Here is a 14,168-nt window from a genome sequence, read left to right as displayed (position 1 = left end):
CTACGGGAAGACCTACCCAAAATCTCCACGCCACCTAGGTAACAGCTTCCAACTTTCCCCAAAGCCCTAACCTGAGGGTTACAGACCCCGGAGGAAGCAGTCCCAAGCTGCTGCCCTGCCCCGGACCTGCCCAGCCTCACAGCACCGAGCAGACACCAACAGCGATGCACTATTTAATAGTTCAGGCAAAGATACCCTGGAGAGGAAAGGGTTTGGGGTTTTGGGAAGGGCTGCCACAGACACGCAGAAGCACAGGGTACACAGTGCCCCTCCACTGACCAGGCAGGGCTGAGATGAAAGCCAAGCTTCTCTCCAAAAGGGATGAGTTTTCCCAGCTATTGGGCCATGCCTCTTTCACAGACGATAACATCTTTGCAGGATAAATACACCGAAGATGAAAGAGCTGGCCCCAACTTACATTCCTAACAGCCTGCTGCTAGGTTGCGTTGGTGGGCTCCTCAACGGCGGGCCCAAGCCATCGTGCCCGGCTGCAGAACCAGAAGGAGCGATTTGGATTGTAACACCGAGGGGCTCCAGAGCAAGCCCCTGCCTCCCCTGCCCTCCCACTTTTCAGGGATGTTGGGAAACCTAACGCTCTTGCCATTTGGGAAGTGGTAACAGGGAAGGCCAGCACTGTTAACCCCACTCTAGAAAAGAGGAAACAAGCATGGAGAGGAAAAAGGGTCTGGCCGAGGTAAGTCCCGTGGGCTCCAGCGGGGAGCAGCTCCAGGTGCCAGCATCTCTGTCCTCAAAGCCATCACCGCTCCCTAGCATCCACCAGGGCCTAAAGCAGAAAGGCAGTGCGGGAGCAAAAGCAGAAGAATACCTTAAAGGAAAACTTCACGCAGAGGTCAGAGGAGCACCAGAAACCTGCTCTACCAAAACCGGCCGTTGATTTAAAGCTAATGGGGAAAAAAAAAAAAAAAAAAAGCGATGCTGGGGAACGCTCAGGGAGCACACACCTTTGTAGCACGTCTGTGGCTGTGCAGGAAGCTGCAGGTTCTCACAAAGTGAGATAAAGCTGTTTAAATGGATCATCCTATTCTCTTTTCCCCATGAGAACAGAAGAAAGGCCCATAAGATGGTTGGGCCTTCTGCTCTGGGCTCTTCATTCGCTGACCACGGAAAAGGCTCTGACTGCCTTCCCACTGCCACAGCACTCCTGGGCTGGAAGGGAAATGCTGTTACCGGCAGGTTACAGAAAGGGAAATGAGGCACTGAGCGATTTTAAACAGCTCGGCCAAGGTCGCAGGAAGCTTACTGCAAAGCAAGAGATTGAACCCAGGACTTGCGAGTCCCAATCCAGTTATTTATCAGAAATCATCCTTCTAATAGATCACCTCTCGTCAGAAACCCTCCTAGTTTGCATACAGAGATTATGCTGAATTATACTGGCACAGTGAATTTCCACTCCAGCCCAACACGCTCAAATTGCTGTTTTGGAAATAAAATCAAAGCTGCAGCGTGGAAATAAAATCAAAGCTGCGGCGTGTTCAGCATGCCGAAGCAGACAACTCCCTCGGTGCTGCAGACAGCCCCACCACCACCAGAGTGCTTCTAAGACTCCAGATCAAGATAAGAGGCTGGTTTTGGTTCACAGTTAATCACTTCGTTTTGAAGGGTGGCCTCCCATGAGTAAGCCCTTACCGGTTGGCAAGTTTCACCTCGTGTTTGCATCTTCATTCATAAATACTTCTGCACGTCTCTGGATGAAGCAGTGTTACAGCCCTAGTGCTGCTCCAGTCACCAAAAAGCCTTTCCCTTTGCACGAGGCCTCACCTTGAACCCGGTGTGCGGTCAGTCTCTGTGTTGCTAAAACAAAGACTGAATGCATTTTATCTGGGTTTTTATGGGCCACAGGCGCAACTCTTCACCTTCCCAAAGAAAATCTGCTTGGAGCCTACAACACCCCTCAGCCCCAAGGCTCTAAGCAGACCCTAGTTCCCAAGTGGAAACCCTTTGGTAATGCCTTCCACACCCTCCAGGTACCCTGCTTAAGCAGAGCTGCCTCAAGGCATCCCAGTGGCACTGCCAAAATCGTGCTGCCTTGGGGATGCGGGGCTGGGGCCAGCACGGGGCAGGCGGCAGCATCACCCCTACCCATGCCCCAAATCCCGCTCAGCTCCAGCACCTCAAGCAGCAGCAAAGACAAAACCTTCCAGCAGGCAGATGCACTTCTAATACAACCGACAGTCAAACCACATCTGGGTATCTACAGAGCTCAGGTAATTTTCAGCTGATGACAAACAGTAAAAGCGTGAGGCAACAGGCCTGGAGAGGGCCGCACGAGGTGGAATTTTCTTTTCCATGCACTACAATGCAGGCTGCTCGGTGGGGGGGTCAAAACTGCATGGGTCTAGCCAAGAAGTTTATGCAGTGTTTAAGCATTTGGTGGCCTCAATCTCCCTGTGTACAAGCAATTTAATTTGTCCAACTCAAATTGTATACAAACTCCGAGCAGCTATGTCAATAAGAAACAGAGCAGCTCTTCTGGGCGGAGTAGGAAGGGAGAGCTGAAGGGAAGGGATGCAAGGACATCAGGAAAAAACTGACTTGCTAGTCGGGAAAACTTCACAGTTACACATCCTGAGTGGGCAGATGTGAAGAGGAAAGCAGAGGTACACACGCCACTGCAGTCGGTTCCCAAAACAGCCTCGCAGCTACACGGCCACCTGCTTGGCAATCCGTGAGCTTTGTCCAGAGCCCCAGCCATCACCTTCCTAAGGGGCACCAAAGTCTGTCAGCTCAACAGAAAAAATAAGATAAAATTAAATTAAATAAAAGAGAGAGAACTTGGCCGCCACCGAGATTGTTACAGAATAAAACACCCACCAGAAAATTAAATGGGTAAAGAACAACCCTGCTCCACAAAGCCTTCAAGTGGTGAATTCTTCACGTTGTTCTGCTGCACGCAAACACTTGCTCTAATGAGAAGTGTCTCTCTCAGGGTAAAAGACTGTGGGAACTGAAGTTATCTTTCTCCCATCTCTCCTCCACTGGATGAGCAGAGGCAGCCGCTCGGCAGTAGCTGATGACAGCCGTACGAGCACGACGGCCCTGCCCCAGCCGGGTCTGCTTTTCAGGCTGCTCACCAGCAGACCCTGCTGTGCCTCCTGCTCCTCTGCACACAGCCTGACCCCAAACCCAGGTGAGGAGCAGGCTCAGAGCTGTAGCCGGGGCTGGAGACGTCCTGCAGATCACTCCCTGTACTCACAGTGGCAGCACCACGGACTTTTCATGCCGCAGGTCCTGTCCCCACTGCACCTCGCCGTCTGGTAAGGACAAATGCTTCATCCTCTGCAGGAACCAGCCCAGCACAGCCCTGCGGGAGCACCTCCAGCAGGTCATCTTGTTACTAACAAGACTAAACCAGCAGCCTCCGGGTCCTCGGGCCCTGAACACGGCCCTGAAGAGGCGTGACATGAACAATGCCAAAAATTTCCTTGCTTTGAAACCCAACCCCTGCTTATTTATGTTGCAGGAGCACCTAGGGGCCCCAACCAAGCCAACATCTGCCCTGCAGAGCTCTGCCCACACCGTGTGCCCGCGGATCTGACGGCCAGCTCCGCGGCACCACGCAGCCCATCGGTGCACAGCAGCAATACAGCCCGGCCCCAGCCCGGCTGGGGAGCAGCAGGAAGGGATACCCACGCCAGACACAGGGGACAGGTGCTGCCGGCCAAGCCACGCAGATCCCGGCACCCCGGAGCTCCGCTGGTGGCCACCTGAGCTCGTTGCAGCCTCCCAAAAGCCAGCAGACCCTCCAGCACAAACCCCAAAGCCCGCTAAGCCCTGCCAGCTGCTAACCCAAACACTCGAAGATTGATTCTTAGGAAGGATGAAATCAAGAGGTAAATAACATTTCCAACACACCAGTGACGTGCCAAACACGTCATCCAGCAGACCGTCGGCAGGCCAAGAGCATTTTTCACTGCTCTGATCTCCTGCTGCCAGACCCGAGGCAACACGGCCGTGCAGGAGCCAGCAGCACGGGGCTGGGGTCCCCCGGCCCCCCTGCCTTCCCTGGGCCCTCCAGGGAACGCAGCAATTCCCAGGAGGGAAGGAGAGCCAAATAAGTGACGGGACAGCTCAGTACAGCCCGCTTTGTTTTGCTGCGCAAGCCAAGTGCCGAAAATTGACAACTCCAAACATTTCCTCTCTGAAGGCATTAAATTACCATTTTCTTATTTCAACGTCTTCTACTTGCTTCGGCATCCAGATACACACTTCCCAAATGTACTGCTAGGAATAGGGTGTTGTAAACACAGTTTTACAAAAAAGGAAGGTTAACACACAGCATATTTTTCCCATTACTTCAATACATCCTGCAAGCTCTGCAAGCTTGGTAGAGAAAGAGTCTATTTAAAAATCTAGGGTGGGGAAGAATTAGCTCACCAAAACCATAAACAGATTTGCTTTGCACTTTTAGTCCAAGAGAAAAACAAGACAGGCTATGTGCATATTGATGCACACAATAGCAAAATCATTTTAAAAACAAATGAATTGGGAGGGAGAGGACATCGGAGAAGGGTGGGGGAAAGGAAGAGTTGAGAAAAAGGGGCCAAGCCCTAAGCGCAGAGATCCTGAGAGTTTGGTTCTCAAAGCTGCTTCAGAAGATACTAGAAACCCTGCATATGCCAGGGCACGGCTGCGAGCATGCAGAGGGGATGACACAATTTGCTAGAATGCCACGATCTGTCTCTGTGTGCAAACCTTTGAGTAATAAAAGACATTAATTTCTGCAGATGAAACAAAGGAATCCTTTCCATTTACCTCGTGACCTTCCACACGAATAATCCAAATGCATTATTATAGTCGTGGCAAACACTGAGGGATGTAAGACTTGATCCCCTTCTCCCTACTCTTGCTCCCAAGAGGCTCCGACTCTGTCCAACAAGCTGGGTTGTAGAGTTAAAAGCTTTACCTGCTTCCTCTCACCAAATTCTCCATCTCTAATGGTAAGACAAATTGTGAGAGAGCAACCACATTCCCTGCACTGGCAAGATTACCAATGCAAGGTATTTGAGGGCCCACCTAGCATGCGATTCATCAGCTCTCAAGGCAACTTCAATGAGGACACTTCTCAGGAGACTGAGCAGCGCACGCAGACACCTGTGCTACAGCAGGCTCCGTTAGTGTGTTTCCAGGAGCTGAAGAGACTGGGTTTAGCCTGCAGAACTGGAAGTGGGTCAGGGAAGCTAGTAACAATAAGAGCACCAGGCCAGTTGCTGCACTCCTCACAGGTCACTGACCACTGAAGTCCAGAGCAAGCAGGCCCCAGGCATGGCACAACTGGGGTGGAGAAAAAAATCAGAAATCAGTCTTGGGGTGGAAAGTCCCCTCTCCAGAGGGACACTGTCATCTATCTCACAACCATGAACTACGGGAAATGAATTCTCCATCGGTTAACGTCTGCTCACTAAGGCTTAACCACAGAGCTTCATTTCTTGCACATAAATTAACTCTGCTCTGGTATGAGACCCAGTTTCTTCTTCAAAGCTCTGGAATGGCATAATGGAAAAATGGAGGGTTATTTCCAACCACACATTATCCACCCACAGAAGGCAAGGGTGAAATGCATCGCTTTCCTGACCCTCTCACCTGCAATACAAGGCAGATGCACATTTGTTAAGTTGCACAGATTCACAGGGCTGTGGGAAAAACAGACTGGTCTAGCACAAATACACAAGCACCAGCCAGGAGAAGAGTACAAACACACAGGATGTCTGAACTCTCTTGTCAAGGGCACAACATCCAGATGCAAGAAAAACTGCCCCTTTCCTCAGGGGCTGCTGGGAGCACAGCCCAAGACCTATACCAAGTGTGCAGCAGGGAGCAGCTCAAAGGTTAGCAGAGCAAACCATTATGTGATCATTTATTTCAGCCAACGGGCTAGAAAAGCCGTCATGAGAAGATCTTCTTAACTACTTTGAAGCCTTAAAGAATGCCCATCTTTCCCCTTTCCCGGTGGCTCACAATTACTACTCATAGGCAGCCACTGAAATCAGTAATTAACCCATAGTTATAAAGCACATAGTTGTTTTATTCTTTCATGTATTCCATTGTACTTCACAATACAAGGGTACCTCCTCCAATTAACACAGTTCTACCTGATTTTACCAGCACAGGAGCAAGTATTCACACCAAAACACCAGATTTCTCCATCCAAGCTAGGCAAGACAGAACCGTGCACCGAACACATCATGTCCTGACAGTGCAGGACCTACCTGCCAGGTGGACCACGTCCTTAACACGTCACCTTCCAGTTCTTCTTCTTTGCTTGCGCGCATCTTTAAAGTGTCAGCAGTCGCTTCAGCCGTGCCGAGATTCAGGGCTGGAAGAGAGCACATGGCACCAAAAATTACTGCTACGGCTCCAAAGGAGAAGGTGACCCTTGGTTAGTAAACACTAACAGTAAAACCTCTACACCAATCAGTTTAGTCAGCCTCCCTGCTCACGCCATCCGCCCCACCTTCTGCAATAAACCTTCAGCAAAGCACCCCAAAACGCACACCTCCGATGTTTTCTCCCACTCGATTAGCGAAGCTAGGGCTCGCCAGAAGTTAACCAAGCACGCTGACCCAGCTGCCCAGCACTCGGCCACGCTGCTCTTGCCCCAGTAAGAGGAAAATAGAGGAGCACAGCGAGCTAGGCACCGGAGACTATCGGTAAGTGCTCCGCTCATTAAGCGGGCTGAGGACTGGAAACCCCAACGAGCCAGGGACATATTTAGGGAAGCAATCACAACAACCTGACCAATATGCCGCAGCCTGCATCTATATATAACCCGCAGTTTTACTTTCAGCTATGTGCTTCCTCTCTCCCCTCCGTTTCCTCAGCTGCCGCTCGTCCCCATCCCCGCACCCGCAGACGAGCAGTAAAGCCAGCCCTATGTATTTCATCATTCCTACACTTAACCATATACAGGGATAAACGGCCAAGAGGATTTCTGGGCCTAAGTTCAGGCAGAAGGAGAAAACAGCATATCCAAAAACAGAGAGTCACCCTGGAAAAAGGTGAGCCAGCGCTTGCAGCGGGGATGAAAAATAGGAAAACTACGCTGCTAGTCCCAGGCAAAGGAAAATTTTCACTTGTTGACGGCTCCTGCTAGAGCGTGGTCGGTGACAGGTTCTCCTCGCCCGACGTGCGTCACATCCCCAGCACCAAGTCCAAAGTGCCTCTGCTGCTTCAGCCAGCGCACAGCCTCAGTCAGCCGGCCCCGGCCAAACCCCTGCCGCTGGTCAAATTCCTTCTCTCAGTTAGCTCCTGCTCATTTCACAGCCATTTCACTCCCAAACGTCGGTTTCTCCCATTAAAATAAGTAAGTGAAGTGGCACGGAGAGATTTAACCAAATAACTAGCACATTCACACGACAACTCAGGAGAGCGCCTCATCAGCCCACCTCAAACCCCACAGACAAGAAGCTGCTGCTCTGGCTATAGCATCACAGACAGGAGTCCTAGCAGGAGTCAGAAACGAAAAAAGGCGAAGAAATTGGGCAAGTGCTGAAAGATGAACTCATGAGCTCTCGCTCACCGGGCGCTCCGGTGTTCAGACACACAGGTCTTGGTCCTTGCTGCAAAGCTGTGCTTGTACAAAGCTTCCCCGCGTGCTCACGCTGCTGCTTGCTGTGCATTATTTTCATGATTTAATGAAATGCAAAACGAGCACAAAACTGGGGGAAAATTGCAGCCCTAAGTCGGGCACACCACCGGAGCTGAGAGAACAAGAAAAAACACTTTAAATGCCTGCTAGGTGCCACAGCTTTTTCTTTTCCTCCCCTAAAACAAAGGGAAGGTTTATTCTTAACCAGTTAGGTTTCAACACACTTGGAAAGATCCCACTGTTGAATGCCGGGACCTTGACATAACAGGTGACAACCTCTTACACGCCAGAAAAGGTTTAACGTATAATAAGAAACAAATATTAGACTGCTGATCAAGTGGTTTTTATTCCAGCAATTTGTGTAATTGTCCTGCAACAACTTGCACAACAACACAGTCTCCAAAACTGCATGATAACAAAACAGCCCCGGCTGCTTATCTGCCATTCCTTCTTTGATAGCAGCAGCTAGAGAGCCCCAACCACAGAGCTGGTGTCTGTTATACCAGCTCTCTTGGCTATGGTAGGTTTAATATCATCTGCATGCTCATTTAGGGATGAAACATATGTCTAAGATTTTAACAAACAAGATTTCTTGATCCTCGGAGTACCTAAATTAAGAAGAGTGACCTTGATCATAACAGTTTGATCACAACACTTTGCGCTTCCTGCAATTAAAGGTGTTTTAAATAGAAACTCCGGCTTGGAGGCACAGAAAATCTCAGTTTCCCAAAATCTAGTGCTGAAAACATGGAGCAAAAAGCTTGCAGATTTGGCAACGCGAGCCACTATTGCCCTTTGCAGCTCCTTCTTGAATTGCCTGAGGCTTAAACTTCAAGTAAAATAACGCATGGGAGAGGTGGGGGTACGGGAGCACGGGCTGGGGTTTCCTTGGAGCAGTACATGCCTACAGCTCAGCTGCCTATCACAGGAACTAGAAGAGCAGACAAAGACTACCAAGGAATGTTTTTTTTTCCTAATTTCTTGCAGATATAAAAAATCCCAGGCACATCTGATAGCAATGACACACTCAGACTTGTTCAGGTCCTTCCACGTCAGGGATTTCCGCTGTATGCCAGAGCTATTAATCATAAAACTTTGCATCCCTTCTGCCCTTCCTTTCAAGTATTTCAGTTTCCTCAGGATTGAGTAAGTGCCTCAAAACCTGCAGTGACTGCTTGAGAACGAAGACAAACATATTCCCAAAACATTAGGCTTGATGCAGAGGACAAATCATCCTAATGTACCTGTGGTTTTACAGTCTGTAATGTCTGAACCATCTGGGATGGGAGGCTTGTAAAAATAAGGAAGGAAGGAATTCCCAAATTCCTGTGCAGGATCCACTGCTGCATTTGAGCATACACTGGGTCTGATGTTTAAAACTCAAAACCACTGTAAAGCTCCAAGAACAGATTTCTGGGTTTTCCTTTCACCGGGCAACCTCACCTCAGATTTTTCTAAATGGCTGTTGGCCCTCTTCCTGCTCCGTTTTGGGTCCTTTTCGGCATTAGTGGAAGCTGAACAATGCTGTCCCTGATTAAAGCTTCCTTACAGAAGCAATGCACAGGCCAGCCTGATATCTGCAAACAGCAGAGAAGGTACAACAGGCTCTCACCAACCCACCCTGCAGGAGGTCGAGCCACAAAAGAGCAAAATGATCCTTAAAAAGATGGAAACATCCACTCCGGTCCCCAGCGGAGTGCCAGGATGCTTCACCTTTTTCTTGCTGACTTTCTTTTCTTGTGTTTCTGGGACAGGGAAGCAGTTCAGACGTGTGTGCACTTTGCACGACTCCTGCTCCAGCAGAGCCCAGCAGGTCCCTGCAGGAGCGTGGCACTTCGTCCCCGAAGCAGACCGCGAGGTTTCCGCGCTGTGCTGCTCCGCGTCCCGGCACCCACAACAGAACAGGCCTGCTTCAAAACATCCTTCTGTTCCCTCCAGCTGCTGTGCCAGCCCTGTTTGTGATGGTCACCAGCGAGCAGCTTTCACAGGTGATCCTGAACTTCCCTTTGCTGCTTAGCACGTCCTGAGCTGACCCACGAGCGGGCTGCTCCTTCCTGGGACACGACCTCTGCAAGGCAGCAGGAGACATGGTTTGCTCGCACGCCTAGCACAAGCAGTATTCTGGTGCGAACACAAACCTCAAAGCAGCTTCTCTCTGTGCTCCATTTCAGTAACTCACGGGCTGCCTGAGCCCCGTGAGAGCCAGCGAGCCCTGAGCCAGGCTCCTGCCTGCAGGGTTGGCTCCCTGGCTGTGCCACGCGCACCTGGGGGACACCATGAACACAGAGCTATGCGACCCCGGGCTCTTCTTAGAGCAGATTAAAGGTGGTTGTCACACCTAACAGGGAGTGAGGAGCTCATCTATACCCTGAGACCTAGGACGATGTGCTGCGACGCCGGTTTGCAGCCAAGAAAAGCTCCTTCCTGGCCTGGGATTGTGCACCTCACTTGTGAACCCATAGCACTCAACAGCACTCGTCCAAAAAGGCGTCCAGCTCCCAAGGTACAATTATGGGACCGAAGAGCTACCATTTAGGATCTCCAAAGTGGCTGTTTCTATTTCTCCAACACTTACACTGAGCTGGGAATTTGTCTGTACTGATACTTCTTTGAAGAGAAGTAGCTACCCCACAGACAACACCACTCACGCCCCCTCTCCTCCTCTTCCAGCCCAAGCGGACCCGTGTCCTGGAAAGGCTGTATCACCCAGAAAGGCAAGTCATACAATTCAGCATCCATAAAATTTAATTTTAGAAGCAAAGAGCATAAAATATTTCTAGCCAGCATCTGCTTTTTAGGGAGACATGCAAACTTATAGTATCTTTAGTCACTTCGATCATTTTAAGTGCCAGAAAATTTAAGCCACGGAATGCAATTTGCCATCTCTTGCTTATTTTAGACTGAAAACAACCCTTCCTAACCTTACCACGCCAGGCCACTGCTCTACAGAGGGACCACAGGAAAGCATCTGGACAACTCCCACTCGTGGGAGAACAAACCGCACCTGCACCACGGGTGCGTTCCCATCACTCGGTATTAGAAACGGATTTCTAATGCATTTTCATCTTCCAGCAACTGACGCGCCACAAGCTCTCTAGATCATCAAACCCAGTGTTTAACAGTTGTCACTTTTAGGAAAAGTATTTCTCAATCTGAACTTTTTTCTCTGCAATTTAAGACCATGACCTCTCGTCCCGCTCCCTGTAAACATGGAAAGCCAACACCACCTTCCCTTTCACGCACTTTTAGGTACCTGTAGATTTACTTCCTCTCTCCCTCTTCTCTTATCTGGAGCCAAACAAGCCAGGTTTGTTCAAATGAGCGTTTTCCAGACCTCCAGCCCATCTCATTACTATCTTTTGGACTTCCTCCAGCTGACCTCTTCCCCTGGGCTAAAAACCGAAGAGGACACCTTCCCTTGGTGCTCTGCCACCATGCAGCCACCTGCTCCAGGATGTTCACTTTCAGCTAAAGAGAGCCTAGTTTATGCCCAAGCAGACACAAGCATGGCCCAACTCACATCTGCCTTAGTCATTTTTTCCATCACAAAAGGAAGGAATTAGGAAATTATTCTCATTAAGCTAAAAATGCCTATTGCAGCATTTTAAAACTTTTAAATCCTATTCAGGTCAGATTAAAAAAAAAAGTGGTATACTTGTGGTATGCACTAAAGCTCAGCAAACTGCAGTCACCTTCTCCCTCCAAGAGAAAAAAAAACAACAGAGCAGACTCTCACTCCTCTTGTTTTCTTTTCATGGTCCATAAAGATGCTCTTAGGACCACAAGCAAGAGCTAGGCAACCAAACTCCTAAAGATATAAAGAGATAAATTAGGAAATTCTCAAATGTCAAAAAATGCTTGTACGCCATGGTCATGAGGGTCTAAGCTTTCCTCAGAGCCGTCAGTTATCTGAGAGCAGAAATCATGGCTTTTGTTACAAGTTTTACATAAGGCATAACGGTGCTCTGATCGGCTGCGCCATTATTCGGTTGAGCTGAACCAGCAGAGCACCGGCTTCCCTTTTGTCCAAAACCCTCAGGTCTGCAGCATTCCCCTGGGATGCGGGAAACAAACCCCACTCCTGCAGTGCCCGAAGGGTTTTGCATCGTTGGCTTCAGCTCCCAGTGTGAGCTGGGATATTCAGGGATGGGGAACGCTGTCGGTGTCTCCTGGGATCTGCTTCCCGCTGTGAATAACGTACCTAAACGGCCGGGAACCAAGGGACAGAGCGGGTTCCTTACCTCATGACTACAGCGGTTACCTGATGGGCAGGACATGCTCCTTCCCTGCCCCGTGAGGGTTTATGCTTGCATCCAGCATCAGGACCAGGACTTGCCGCACCACCTGCCTGTTTCCTAGGGGCAGAGACACTGCTAGGAGGGAGCAGATGTGGATGGAGATCCCCCCGGCACAGAGGAACAACCACTGATGCTTTATTCTGCTGCTTTTGTGAATCCAACCATCTTCTTCTTCCCTTACCTCCAGGTTTTCCCAGACGCATTTACTGGTCTCATTTCCAAGCAGTTTATGGGAGCAAGAGGACAACAAAAGCAGCACTTGGGATCAGGGACTTTCCCCCCAAAATATTTCCCTTTGACCAAGAAGTTGAAGCACACTGGGACTCAAATTAGTAACGCTGCAGACCTCAACGCTCTCCTCTCCCGCACACAGCATGGCTAAAGCCAAGGGGTCCCATTATTCATGCAGGGACCTTGCTAGCTCCGCAGTTAGCAGAGAAAAACCACACTGACAGTCCTTGTGCTGTGCACAAGTCTTTTTAAGGTTGTCATTTAAGCTGTCAGCTTGAAATCTAATTGTTATAAAAAAATGAATAAAATATTATATATTACATTCGTAGGCTGCAACCGCTGCCAAATTCCTCTGTCAATTTTTACGGGATTATAATCACATTCCTCTTTTAACGTTTTACTCTCTTGCTTCGGTGCCAAAGAGCCAGTTAAGCTACGCAGTAAACTGGGTACTTAAGAAGAGAACATAACTATGATTCTATAACAATCCAACCCAAAACTGAAAACAGAGCAAAACGCCACTCTCCCCTGCTCCAGGGAAGTCTCTAAGGAAAATCAGTGTCAGGTGCTGGCTGTAAAGCAGCAGCCAAACCACTTTCAGACAATATTAAAGCAGGTTTTACAATTAAAAATGTTTTTCTTTTAAAGAAAAAGAATTTTTAATTGTGGGGGGAAGAGAAGCTCGAAGCTCCTGCCATCCAGAAGCACGCAGGTCTCGCAGGGATCGCAAACAGCTCAGCACCTAACGCGACGGAGCGGGCACCTGGCAGCAGAGCACACGGAAGAGCTGAACGCTCTCGGTTTTAACAACCCTTTGCTGTTACATTTGCTACTCACAAACCCCATCACCTCGTCTTCTCCTTAAACTCTCCTGCTCGAAGCACCAAAAGTTCCCTGTGCTGCAAACAAGCTCTCGCTGCCTCGGTGGCTCCAGCGCCAGCCCAGAAAGTGACAGTCGTGTCCATGTCCCGTCTCCTGCAGGGACGTGGCTGGCTGGCTCCTGCCTAGCGACATTAGGGAGAGTTACACAAAACAAGGATTTCGGCATTTGTTAGTCAGCATCTAAATGTCTTCTTCCCCTAAACGCCTGGAGCTCAACTAGGGCTCGCTAGCACAAACAAAATTGTCTAGAAATGGAAGCAAAACTTTGTTTGCCCAAATTAATGGGCAACTTTTACATCAGTAACACAAGAAAAATGTCGGGCTTGGTTTTCTTCCCCCTGCGAGGCACTTTGCTGCAGGACAGCGTTCCTTTATAAAAGCATTCCTCTGGAAGCACTTCTCCTGTGAATCTCCCCCTCCGACAGCTCCTGTTACAAATCCACGATAAAAGACTTATTCAGCGAGCTTTGGCACACGAACAGCACCCAAACTGTCACTGCCAAGCCATGCAACTTTATCACAGGCTTCATAATATTAGGAGAAAAGAAAAGATGCGCGAGCTGGGAGCACCAGCTAGGAAAAGCCTCGGCTCCCAGGGTCATGAGAAAGTCAGATTTCATCGGCAGGGGGAAGGACACCAACAGAGATAAGCGTCTAGACATCACGATTCTGGAGGAAAACTCCCAAGCAGGAGTGCAACGTGATCCAGACTTCCAAGGACTGACGGATGAGCACCTTTGGTGTATTATCAGTGCATTTTGCGCTGGTGACTTTTGAATTTTTGTGGGTTTTTTTTTGGTGGTTGGGAGCCACGCTGGCAATTTTAGCTCTAGAAGCACCACCTGGACGTTTTCATCCCAAACGCCTCGCAGGCTCGGTGCCACACCACTTAACTGCAGGCACAGGGGCAGTGGTGGAGGGGATCTGCTGGAAGCAAGGACGGAGATGTTTTGCTTGCCTTTGCTATTGAGCTGATCTAACCCTTTAACCCGCTGTAAAACCCGAGGTCTTGCTCTCCTCGCCACCCTCCCTTCCCTTGCCTGCAGCCTCCCCCTGCCCCTCGGCCCGTGCCAGACCCTTCCCAGAGCCAACCCGGCCAGCAGCAAGCTGTCTGCTACTGCTCCCACACGCCAGATCGGCTGCCTCCAGAG

General features: G+C 49.7%; 1 protein-coding gene across 6 annotated transcripts in view; it reads right to left on the bottom strand.

Moving 5' to 3' along the window:
* ZHX3 (zinc fingers and homeoboxes 3) overlaps positions 1-14,168 on the bottom strand; it is a 51,690-nt gene that overhangs the window by 25,626 nt on the left and 11,896 nt on the right. For all 6 annotated transcript variants that reach the window (XM_040576237.1, XM_040576235.1, XM_040576239.1 and 3 more), the window contains exon 2: positions 6,228-6,334. The gene's annotated coding sequence lies outside the window, so the exon portion shown is untranslated. The remainder of the gene's footprint in view (positions 1-6,227; positions 6,335-14,168) is intronic.

This window comes from Cygnus olor, chromosome 16, assembly GCF_009769625.2.
Source record: "Cygnus olor isolate bCygOlo1 chromosome 16, bCygOlo1.pri.v2, whole genome shotgun sequence".
Classification (NCBI taxonomy): domain Eukaryota; kingdom Metazoa; phylum Chordata; class Aves; order Anseriformes; family Anatidae; genus Cygnus; species Cygnus olor.
The sequence above is the reverse complement of the archived record's forward strand: the minus strand, read 5'-3'. Positions and strand labels throughout refer to the sequence as shown.